Raw genomic sequence first — 11,612 nt, 5'->3', positions numbered from 1 at the left:
CTGATCCTGGTTGCTACCTTGCTCTGTCCACATATGTCTGCCTGTCACCATCTGTTGTCATTTGTCATGCATAGACAGTAAGCTCTTTGGGGCACGTGCTTTCTTTTTGTTCTGTGTTTGTCCTAGCAAAATGGAACTTTCGCCCATGATTGGGGCTCTTAAATGCCAATGCAATACAATGATTGCTAACTAATGATAACTAATCATCTTCAAGGGTTAGTTTCTGCCATCCTTCCTCATGTTGAGTAGTCATAGAAGTCCCACTGAAATTAATGGGTCTACTTGAAGAGTAAGGTATTACTCAGTTTTGAGTAAGCATGACATCTGGCCCTAAATCACACTTTCTACTGGAGGTATCTTTTGTAGTAACAGATAGCAACAAGAACTGGAGATGTCATAGAGATGATGATTTCCAACAGGAGCTAAAGCACAATTTGTAGAATAGCCAAGTCTCCTCCCCTCACTCTAGTGGATCTTGTCCCAGGTCCATATTCACTCTGAAGAGCCCCTTTCTTTTTATCTTCTTCACAGAGCTAAGATCATCCTACAGATTTTCTTTCCCTTAACCATCAACAACCATGATCACCTCAAAAGTCTTTTCCTTCTCTCCACCAGGCAATGATTGCTTTGATAGTCCTCCTTTATTTGCCTCTCATCCCTGACAAGGCCATGATCAGACAGGATATTTTTTTCCCTTCCCTGCATTCCAAGAAACATGATCAGCCTGGATATTCCCCTCTCTCCCATGCCTAGGCTTATAGTGGGTTGAAATAAACACCAGGCCTGTCACTGACTGACAATGGACACAGAACAGCTTGGAATAATTCTTTTTTTGCAAGAGAAATAAAGTTAAAATAAAATGAAATGAACAACCCATATATATAATATCTTATTATTAATAATGTTTATTACAGTAGTGCCAAAGGATTAACAAGAATGAGGCCCATTGTGCTAAGCAATGTACAAACACACAGTAGTAGTAAGCAGTCCGTACCCCAAAGAGCTTACAATCCCAATAGACAGGACAGAGACGGGAGGGGAGGGGATTACACCACCTGTAGAATGAACAATATAGTGGCAGCAAACAGCATGTTGGTCCCATTATTTATTTATTTTTTTGCTTTTGCTTCTGCTTTGTCTTTTTAATTTTCTTCAATCTTCCTTTAATTCTGCCCAATCCTTTCCTCCACTCCTTTCCCTTCCACAGTTCCCCATCTCTCTTTCACATCTCTTTCATTTCCCTAGATAAATCCAGCCTCTCTTCCTTTCCAAGTGGTGTCCAGACTTACATACTCATCATTTCTAATATCCCCTTTGAGAAATCAAGCCATCCACAGATAGCACTATCTTCCTTTTCTTTCCGTGACAGTAATGTTGGCCTGACAGAATCCAGACAGATTTACGGTATTAATACATTGCTTTTCCAGCAAACACTATCATACACTTTTCCAGTGTTCTGGATGCATTACTGAAAACTTCACCAAAATCTCCTTCATTTAATGCATAAGGTCACAGCGCCGTCAATAGCGTCAATGTAGCTTTGACATCTTTCCAGTATCGGTTGCCCAGTCACTTCAAGATTCAGTCGCAGCTCCTCTGTAGGAGCTGAGACTCTGTAGCTATTGGTTTCTCTGACTGCAAGACACTGTGAGACAAACGCCCGTGTTCTTTTAGCTAGTACAAATGCTGGATCCTACTTGAAACTGCTTTTTGGGAAAAGGGCTCATAGCAGACCTGAAACAAGACCAAAAAAAGATGATAGATAATATTTCTGTAGTAATAATAATACCCAGCTGTTCCCTAGCACTCTTCATCGTTAGATCTCAAAGTGCTTTAAAAGTAGGGTGTCATTATCCCCTTTTTACAGATGGGGAAATTGAGGTAGAGCTGAGAAAGAAATAGTTGATCATGTTTTTCAACCATCTGTCTATCAGCTAGATATGCTTCCTGCATCTATGGCACATGTGGTAGATGGGGAGACCGGGACAGCTGGAAACACTTACATGGAAGAATAGCTGTCATGTCCTACCAAAGTGGTACAGTAAATACTTCTAGCAACACTTGCACAGAAACATGGAGAATTTGGGGGATTTTTGCACTATAGTGATTCTATGTTAGCAGCTTTTAATTGTTCGGTTTCCATGTTTTAACCTTTTCTTGTATTTGTAATGGTAAATGGTCAGTGACTGGAGAACAATGGGAACTGCTGGTTATGTGCCATTTATGCGGGGCAAGGGGAGGATGTTGTTCCTTATAGTAGTTCTGTCATATGAAGTGTAGGGAACCTGCTGAAAACAGCACCTGTCGGCATATTATGAAAACTGGGACGATGAAGTCTGAGTGTATATTTTGTTCTTCTTTTAAAAATAGTCAGTACTGCCAAACACAACTATAACTTTTGCTTTGTCTAAAGCAAATAAGAGGCTTGATCTTCTGAACATATGACATTAAGTGTTTTAATTCTATTTCCAGACTTGGGGTTCTTATAGCTGCTTTAATTAGTCACTGCAGAACTTGCTGTCAGTCAAACAGCAACACCTGCACTCTCTCACCATAGTAATTATCGATATTCCTTCTCCACTTCATGCATACACAGACACCTCTTCCATAGAACGGGCCAGTTCTAAGCCTTGTTTTGATTAAGAAATTATCCTAACATATGAGGAAAGAATGGCTGAGTGGCTGCAGGATAGGATTTTACCATCATCATAAAACAAATGTGGCCTGGACACTTTCTACTTTGCTGCCAAATACAATGCTGGGGAGCTCCGCAGATGTCCCAAAGGCTTTATCTGTAGATTTGGATAGTGATTTCTTCAAATTATGTAGCTACAGGCCATCAGATGCCTGTTCTAAGGTCAGCTGGAAAACTGTAGTCATGCCAACTTCCCTGTGATAAGATGAATTAAGCCTGTTAAATATTTGGCAGAGAGATGCTTAAAACCCTATCCATAAGTGCTGCAAACCAAGACCAAGAGGGGAATGCCTAGAATGAATCAAAATTCCCCATCCCACTATCAAAATTCCCACTATCCCAATGCTTTTCTGTCCTCTAAGAACTCTTAGGTTTACGAAAGGAAATATATTAATTGAAAGAAAAGCTCTTCCCTGCAGAGAAAAGGATTATCTTTAAAGATTCTCCACCTCCTAAGAGGCTTGGTTCATTAGCAATCTTTTTTTGTCACCAATAAGCTAACATTGTCTGCATGGAACTAATCCTTCAAGCTCTGAATGTGAGTGAGATCAGGAATCCAAGTTAGGCAGTAGTTGACCAAAATAGCACTTTGTATCCTTGCAGTTGCCTCAGGCTTGGTGGTTTCCATTCCTGAGAGATGCATCACCCCTTTGGTTCTGATCTGGTCTTGTATCTGATAGTTAATTATTATGGAAACAGAGTGAAAGCTCTCTCTGCTAAAAGTTAGTGGGATTTTTTTTACAACTGGTATTGCAATATATTTAGTGAAGTCCATATAGACAACCAGGTTTTGAGTGAGTTCGTCTCATAGATCTAATGCTCTGTCCCTTTGGTGAATATCAGTCAGATATTACTCTTATTTTCCCCACTTTTAATTACGACTCTGCATATCAGGTGCACAAGTCCTAGGCTGCAGCCACTGTCCTCCTTTATGAAGAATTGTGTACTCCACTGCCACTCTGTACTGACCAAAAGGAAGAGCTATTGATTTGATAAACCCATCCCATAAACCCATCCTCCCATCCCAAGTTCAAAGTGTGCTGCTTTTGAGTAGCTCAGTCTGAGCTACAGTAAAAGATCGTACTTCTCTAATTGAGCCAAACAGGGCACTAAAACCAAGTCAATGTGTTGATATCCTGCACATGTTTTACGAACTGAACGGATCAAAGGTTCTGCATAGGATAACTGTGGTCATGCATCCCTTCCAGAACTTCAGTTACACTCAGGAAGATTCATCTGAGCATCATGCCACACGAAGAACCCAGTTCTGCAGAGCGGTAAATGCCTTCGTATAACGTGTGCTCAGCACCATAGGTGCTCAGCTATTTGCTGAGTTCTGGGCAGTACAGATTTTCAATATATTCATTTTAACAACGATCATTTTACCTTCATTACATTCTTTGCAAGGTAAATTATCAGCATTTCAGTCTTTAGGACCTTCTGTCCGACTGCTATGAAATAAGCTGATGCTGTGGTGCTTTTGTTTCGTTTCTTTAAAAGATTTTTTAAAATAGAATTTTGTTTATAGTGAAATAGAATAACAGACATATATTTGATCTTTTCAATTAAGAACCATTTGAATTGCCTATGTTGCCCATGACCAAGTAGTACAAAAAGAAAATGAACAAATAAGTAGCTGTAAACAAAGAGGAAAGCAACAGGTGTAGCAAACAGGTTAATAAAATACTCCCCTTCGAAGCTGTCTGCCAGAATTAATGTTTAAGCACTGTTTGTGATGTGGTGGTTTTAGGAAAACTACCCAGCTTTAAGGTTGCAGTTATATGAAAGTGCTTCACATGAAAACTTTTTTTTTGTTGCTGCTTCTAAAATTAAATATTATCTGAGATTCATTAAAAACTATTTTAATTTAAAAAACAAAAGGTTATTTTTAAAATGCATTTCATCTGTTATGGTGGTGTCATACTCTTCTTTCAGTGACCTACCTGCTCCACTAGTATAGAGCTGACCAATCATGAAAAATAGGGATATTCTGTAATATTTCCAGGATTATGTCAGCCCTGTAAGGAAATTTAATGTTGCCAAAATGTAACAAAAAATGTATTGGCTGGTTGCCTCAGGCTGGCTATTGCTAGAATATAGAACTTTGGAGTCTTGATATCCAAAAGGATTATATACTCTTGGCTTTTACATGTACTGTTCAAGAAAAAGGGAGCTATAAATCATACCTTACAAAAGTCACACAAGCTTTGATGCCAGTCAGAGTTGCCAAGTTTGTCTTACTGTGAAGCAGCTGTTTCATACACTAAAATAAATACTTAAAAGTAAGTCTTTGAAACAAAACAAAGGGGGGGAGAAAGGAGGGAGCAATAAAACAGTATTCCATTGTGCGTTAGACTGAAGGAATAGTTCCCTGAAGCACCATCTCAAGAATTACCTGTTCTGTCTCATTAAATGAATACGATCAATGTGCAAACTTATGCAAGTTGAAAAATAGTAGTAGCAACCAGGCAAGTTTTTTCTGACTGATAATACACAAAGCACATTGTCACTGCCTGGTATGGTTATAGGGCGTCAGTGTGCACTAACCCACATTTTATTTGCTTTGGAACAAAGTGTATTTTAGAAACACAGAGAAATAAGTGGTGGATCCAGATATAATAAAGGTCCTGTGGCTGCAAACTCCTTCTCTCTTTATACTGTAGTTGTTGGCATTCACTCCGATTCTTTGCTTTGCCACAGGGAACCTTCTTAACATTCTGCTTCTTCCATTGGAGATAAACCTCAACTCTTGGAGTAGAAGAAGCTATTCTTGTTTAACATCTCTCTGGTAGCTGTTGCAGAGTGTCCTCTACCTCATTCTCCATTTTTCTGATGTAGCTTTTTGTGATGGGGTGTTGATACCAGTCTAGAAGGGGTTAATGAGGTAGAGGAAAGGCCAGTTAACTGGATATGCTACAGCTGATGGGAATTAGCTGGCCTATGTAACCCCTGAATAATGATGGAACCCAGCTGGGAAGGAACAGGTGGGGCCATGAAACCAGGAAGCTGGCAGTAGAATGGGGTTGCAGGAAAGGGGTCTGTAGCCACTGTCTGGACAGTGGAGAGGGCATAGGAAAAGGCTCAGGGAAAAGGCAGCAAGGTTTAAGAAGATGTAGAGCTTGGCCACTGATTAGAGGGTCCCTGAGCTATAACCTGGAGTAGGGGATGGGCCCGGGTTTCCCTACTAGCCACTGGGGAAGTGGCATAGTTTGGACAGTGAAGGGACGATGTGGAGGAAGGGCAAATGCACAGTAACCTGGGTGGAGGACCAAAGACAGAGCACCCTGAGTCACAGAGAGAGAGTGGCAGCAGGGTGTGCAGTGAACAGTAGAGGGGAGTGTCAAAGAGCAAGTCCCAGATGCAGCCACTAGGAGGCGCCCCAACAATGAGTGGCCCCTGTGACACTTAAGAGCCAGAACTTTGCATGATATCTTTTTGAATATACAAATATTTTTAATTTTTTTTGTTTTTTTAAAGTTGCATTTCATGCAGGCTGAAGTTCTGTTTGTACATAGAAGGTACAACAGATGCAGCAGCAGTACATGCTGCCCCACCAGAGTACCTCAGGGGCTCCACTTGAACTGGTGTTTTCTTATTGACATGGAGGAAGTAACCACCCTCTGCCATGTTAGAGGCCAGTGGCTGAGTGATATTTCCTTTAACAGGGATTTCCCGTATCTTCACACAATCAACTGTGTGTCTAAGTCTGCTTTGAGTCTTTCCTCTGCAGGGAACCTCTTTCCTTTCTCTGGACCCATGTAACAGTAGCATGGGAAGCACTTTCTATAGTATTAGGAAGATTCTCTGTCTGACTAATATGACTGGCAGGAAAGCCTCAAATGAATGTCATGTATCAGCATGGGGAATAGTCAAGCTCCTGGTTTATGCTGTTGGTGGCAGGCTATCTGAGCTCCCCTACCCTGTGCCCAGCAGGATAGCTGAGGGACCGTTTACATGGCCAGCATTGCTCTGCTCCTCCCCAGCATACCTAACTGAAGCAATTTTGGATTTTTCCCTAAGTCTCTAAGCCATTATTTTCAGCACTACTTTGTCCAGATCAGGAATGTTTACAGAAACCATAGCTGATCATGCTTGGATCATGTGATATGAGGAGGTGCGGGGAGGGAGGAGAGCTTGTTGGCCCACTGCTCACTCACTGGTTGAGAGTTGCACCCATTTCAGAAGTTACTTCTGATTCAACTCTGAAGATGATGGCCCTTCTGTTTACACAGGATTTTGTAAGACTGGGGCAAGCTAACCGAAATGTAGATATTGTGTTAAAGATCGTGTAAATCAAAATGACAGGAGTGTGGATGAGTCTCCACTAGATGCAAGTAGGAGCCAGATTCACTCCTGCAGGGAGATAGGATACACTGTGTACGCACACACTGTGTCCTCAGGGGCAACAATAATGGTGGAGGCATTCACTTCCAAAGGAAGACAGGGAGCCTGGCCAGTGATGTCCTCTAAGGCAGTGGTGGGCAGCCTGCAGGCTGCATGTGGCCCATCAGGGTAATCTGATTGCGGGCTGCAAGACATTTCTCTGACATTGACCGTCTACAGGCATGGCCCCCCACAGCTCCCAGTGGCCGCGGTTTGCCGTTCCCAACCAATGGGATCTACGGAAAGTGGCAGGCCCACCACTGCTCTAGGGTATGTCTACACTGGTGATAGAGATGTAATTTCAGGATCAAGGAGACACACCCATACTTGCTGTGATCCAGCTAGTGTGTTAAAAATAAAGGTGTAGCCAGAGCAGTGCAAGTGGCAGGTGGGGCTAGTTGTGCTGAGTACATACCTAGAGTTGTTCGATGGGCTCATACTCAGGGGCTATCCCCTCCCGTCACCACAGCTACACTTCTGTTTTTAGCATGCTAGCTCAGTTGGAGCTAAGGTATGTCTGCTTTAGCTGGAAATTACACCTTCCATCTCCAGTATAGTTGTATTCTTATGTTGTGGTAGTTCGTATCTCAATTTAAGTGCATAACTATCTAGACTAAGCGGTACCATATTGTACTGAAAACAACATAGACGTTTTAATGGTATAGTCCTGGAAAAAAAATGTGTGAGATCTCCAACTATATTAATCTGCTTCAGTCTTAATTTCTTTCCTATAGTTATTTATTTCCAAACATATTACTAAAGAGACATATTAATTGGAGGAAATTACATTAGCAAAATGGAATATCCATACAGTTAGCAGTAACTTGATATAGTCGACTGGACTGTCCTTTTGACTTTCAGCATACTGATGTTCTAACTGGAAGACATTTTTAAGTTGGATTTAAATAAATATGGGTCAAAACTGGCAGGTAAAATTCAATTAGATCACTATGTCAGCTCCTATATTTGCTTTCTGGGAATTGTGTGTAAAGTAGGTGTCAATGCATATATATATATATATTACATGATAATGACATTTCCAGAATCAGCTCCCTAAGAGAAGATAATCAACTGCAATACAAATCTAATGAACTCTCATTTTGAAATGCAAACCAGATCCAATATTTAGCAGAAAATTCAGTTTATCAATAATTTAATTTGATACTTTACGTTCTTTTTCAAGTGATGGTCCCAATATTGATTCGAAACATGGGTGCGCATGTGCTCCATTAGCTGGAGCTGGAACAATTTTGTAGCAGTGTCCATTGATCCACACATGCATAAGAGGCTGTAAGAGGCTGTGTGGGCCGATGCTGCTCCAGTTCCCTCTTACCGCCACATGGCCAGAGTCGGAACTTCTGTTCCTCTGCACTCTTAGCCTAGCTAAGAGAGTTGGTTGTCTGTTCTTCCTTCTTGTATATAGTTGTAGATAGTATTTTCTCTTGTTGTTGTAACGTCTTAGTCTTGTACTTAGTTAGGTTTGCTTTCAGAGTTCTTCCCCCGTTAGGGAGAACTCCCCTCCCGGGGATTATGCCCCGGCAAGTTGGCTTCAAACACTGTTCTTCATGCCCATGGTCCTTCTTGGTGAGCAACGAGCACCGGGCCTGTACTGCCTCAGCAAAGCCCACAATGTCAGCCACTGCTCCATTCATCAATAATTCCTGTCCCATACGTGGGAAGCCAAGGAACTTCGTCTCCGTAAGTTTCTAATGGAAGAGGCTATGCCCCAACGTGTGCAGTCGGATCTGGGACCACTGGATGCCCCTCCATCTTTCTCCCGGACACCAGCTCCATCAGTAGTGCTACAGCCTAACAAGCCGCGGCGTGAGCATAAGAAGCATCATAGAATCATAGAATATCAGGGTTGGAAGGGACCCCAGAAGGTCATCTAGTCCAACCCCCTGCTCAAAGCAGGACCAATTCCCAGTTAAATCATCCCAGCCAGGGCTTTGTCAAGCCTGACCTTAAAAACCTCTAAGGAAGGAGATTCTACCACCTCCCTAGGTAACGCATTCCAGTGTTTCACCACCCTCTTAGTGAAAAAGTTTTTCCTAATATCCAATCTAAACCTCCCCCACTGCAACTTGAGACCATTACTCCTCGTTCTGTCATCTGCTACCATTGAGAACAGTCTAGAGCCATCCTCTTTGGAACCCCCTTTCAGGTAGTTGAAAGCAGCTATCAAATCCCCCCTCATTCTTCTCTTCTGCAGGCTAAACAATCCCAGCTCCCTCAGCCTCTCCTCATAACTCATGTGTTCCAGTCCCCTAATCATTTTTGTTGCCCTTCGCTGGACTCTCTCCAATTTATCCACATCCTTCTTGAAGTGTGGGGCCCAAAACTGGACACAGTACTCCAGATGAGGCCTCACCAATGTCGAATAGAGGGGAACGATCACGTCCCTCGATCTGCTCGCTATGCCCCTACTTATACATCCCAAAATGCCATTGGCCTTCTTGGCAACAAGGGCACACTGCTGACTCATATCCAGCTTCTCGTCCACTGTCACCCCTAGGTCCTTTTCCGCAGAACTGCTGCCTAGCCATTCGGTCCCTAGTCTGTAGCTGTGCATTGGGTTCTTCCGTCCTAAGTGCAGGACCCTGCACTTATCCTTATTGAACCTCATCAGATTCCTTTTGGCCCAATCTTCCAATTGGTCTAGGTCCTTCTGTATCCTATCCCTCCCCTCCAGCGTATCTACCACTCCTCCCAGTTTAGTATCATCCGCAAATTTGCTGAGAGTGCAATCCACACCATCCTCCAGATCATTTATGAAGATATTGAATAAAACCGGCCCCAGGACCGACCCTTGGGGCACTCCACTTGATACCGGCTGCCAACTAGACATGGAGCCATTGATCACTACCCGTTGAGCCCGACAATTTAGCCAGCTTTCTACCCACCTTATAGTGCATTCATCCAGCCCATACTTCCTTAACTTGCTGACAAGAATACTATGGGAGACCGTGTCAAAAGCTTTGCTAAAGTCAAGAAACAATACATCCACTGCTTTCCCTTCATCCACAGAACCAGTAATCTCATCATAAAAGGCGATTAGATTAGTCAGGCATGACCTTCCCTTGGTGAATCCATGCTGGCTGTTCCTGATCACTTTCCTCTCATGCAAGTGCTTCAGGATTGATTCTTTGAGGACCTGCTCCATGATTTTTCCAGGGACTGAGGTGAGGCTGACTGGCCTGTAGTTCCCAGGATCTTCCTTCTTCCCTTTTTTAAAGATTGGCACTACATTAGCCTTTTTCCAGTCATCCGGGACTTCCCCGGTTCGCCACGAGTTTTCAAAGATAATGGCCAGTGGCTCTGCAATCACAGCCGCCAATTCCTTCAGCACTCTCGGATGCAACTCGTCCGGCCCCATGGACTTGTGCACGTCCAGCTTTTCTAAATAGTCCCTAACCGCCTCTATCTCCACAGAGGGCTGGCCATCTCTTCCGCATTTTGTGATGCCCAGCGCAGCAGTCTGGGAGCTGGCCTTGTTAGTGAAAACAGAGGCAAAAAAAGCATTGAGTACATTAGCTTTTTCCACATCCTCTGTCACTAGGTTGCCTCCCTTATCGCCATGGGCATAAGGGTTGATCCCCGTCCAGGACTGCCCCTCAATGCAGCTTTGCGTCCCTGAGTCACGCCAGTTCAGGTGAGAAGTTGCACATGGACCCAACTGGTCCAGCTCCCAAGAAGCCCTGGATGGAGCACAAAGAGAAGCACTGATGCAATCCACTGGTGCCACCACCAGCCACAGTCACCATCCTGGCGCCATCATTGCTGAGTCCGCCGCTTGCGCCACCAACACTGTCGGGCTTCTCCGGTTTGCCACGCATGGTCCCCTGAACACCTGGCTGCCTGGAACCACTGCTGCCCATTGCAGAGCTGCTGCTACCATACCTGAGTTCCCCGCTGCTTTTGGGTGCCCTGGGCACCTGGGTCCTGCCTCCTCCAGTGGATGAACCTCTAGTGCTCCTCCCAGAGAGGCACGCTCCTTCCATTCGCCTCAAACTGCCAGTACCATCAGCTCTGCCACTGCCGAACCCATCCTCCAAATCCGATGGCTTCTCAGAGCTGAACCCCTCCTTCTCGCCTGTCCAGTCTCATAGTCTGGATCCTACGTGCAAACCACCCTATCCTCTGGCTTACGACCCCATCGCCGAGCCATGGTACCGATACCCACTGGGTCCACCACATCCCAGAGACCCTTACGCTTGACCCTACTGGCCACCCATACCAGGACTGTGGTGCATTGTTGGTGGCATCATATTGGCCATCCCCGGTCCACAGTGCATCATCCTCAGTTTATGAAAAAGGAGGAAGAGGTGGTGCAGTCGATGGTTCCACTGGTGCCTCATCATCAGCAGATGAGGTGCTGATTCCACCCTCCCTTTCCCCTCCTGATGACCGTGAGTATTACCACAAGCTGCTTCAGCAGGTTGCAGCAGATCTCTGACTCCTGGTGGAAGAGGTCCAGGACATGCACCTTCAGCTCCTCCAACCACAAGGACCCTCCCAGACAGCCCTTCCCATC

The 11,612-nt window shown here is 44.1% G+C and overlaps 1 long non-coding RNA gene across 1 annotated transcript in view; it reads right to left on the bottom strand.

Annotated features, from left to right (window-relative positions):
* Positions 1–897: 897 nt before the first annotated feature.
* The window catches only part of LOC144930212 (uncharacterized), a 125,623-nt gene continuing 114,908 nt past the window's right edge, over positions 898–11,612 (bottom strand). The window contains exon 14 of the long non-coding RNA XR_013635340.1: positions 898–1,734. This is a non-coding gene — a long non-coding RNA (uncharacterized LOC144930212). The remainder of the gene's footprint in view (positions 1,735–11,612) is intronic.

Source organism: Lepidochelys kempii, chromosome 2, assembly GCF_965140285.1.
Source record: "Lepidochelys kempii isolate rLepKem1 chromosome 2, rLepKem1.hap1, whole genome shotgun sequence".
NCBI classification, from domain to species: domain Eukaryota; kingdom Metazoa; phylum Chordata; order Testudines; family Cheloniidae; genus Lepidochelys; species Lepidochelys kempii.
Note: the sequence above shows the minus strand (reverse complement) of the source record. Positions and strands in the feature narration are given on the sequence as shown.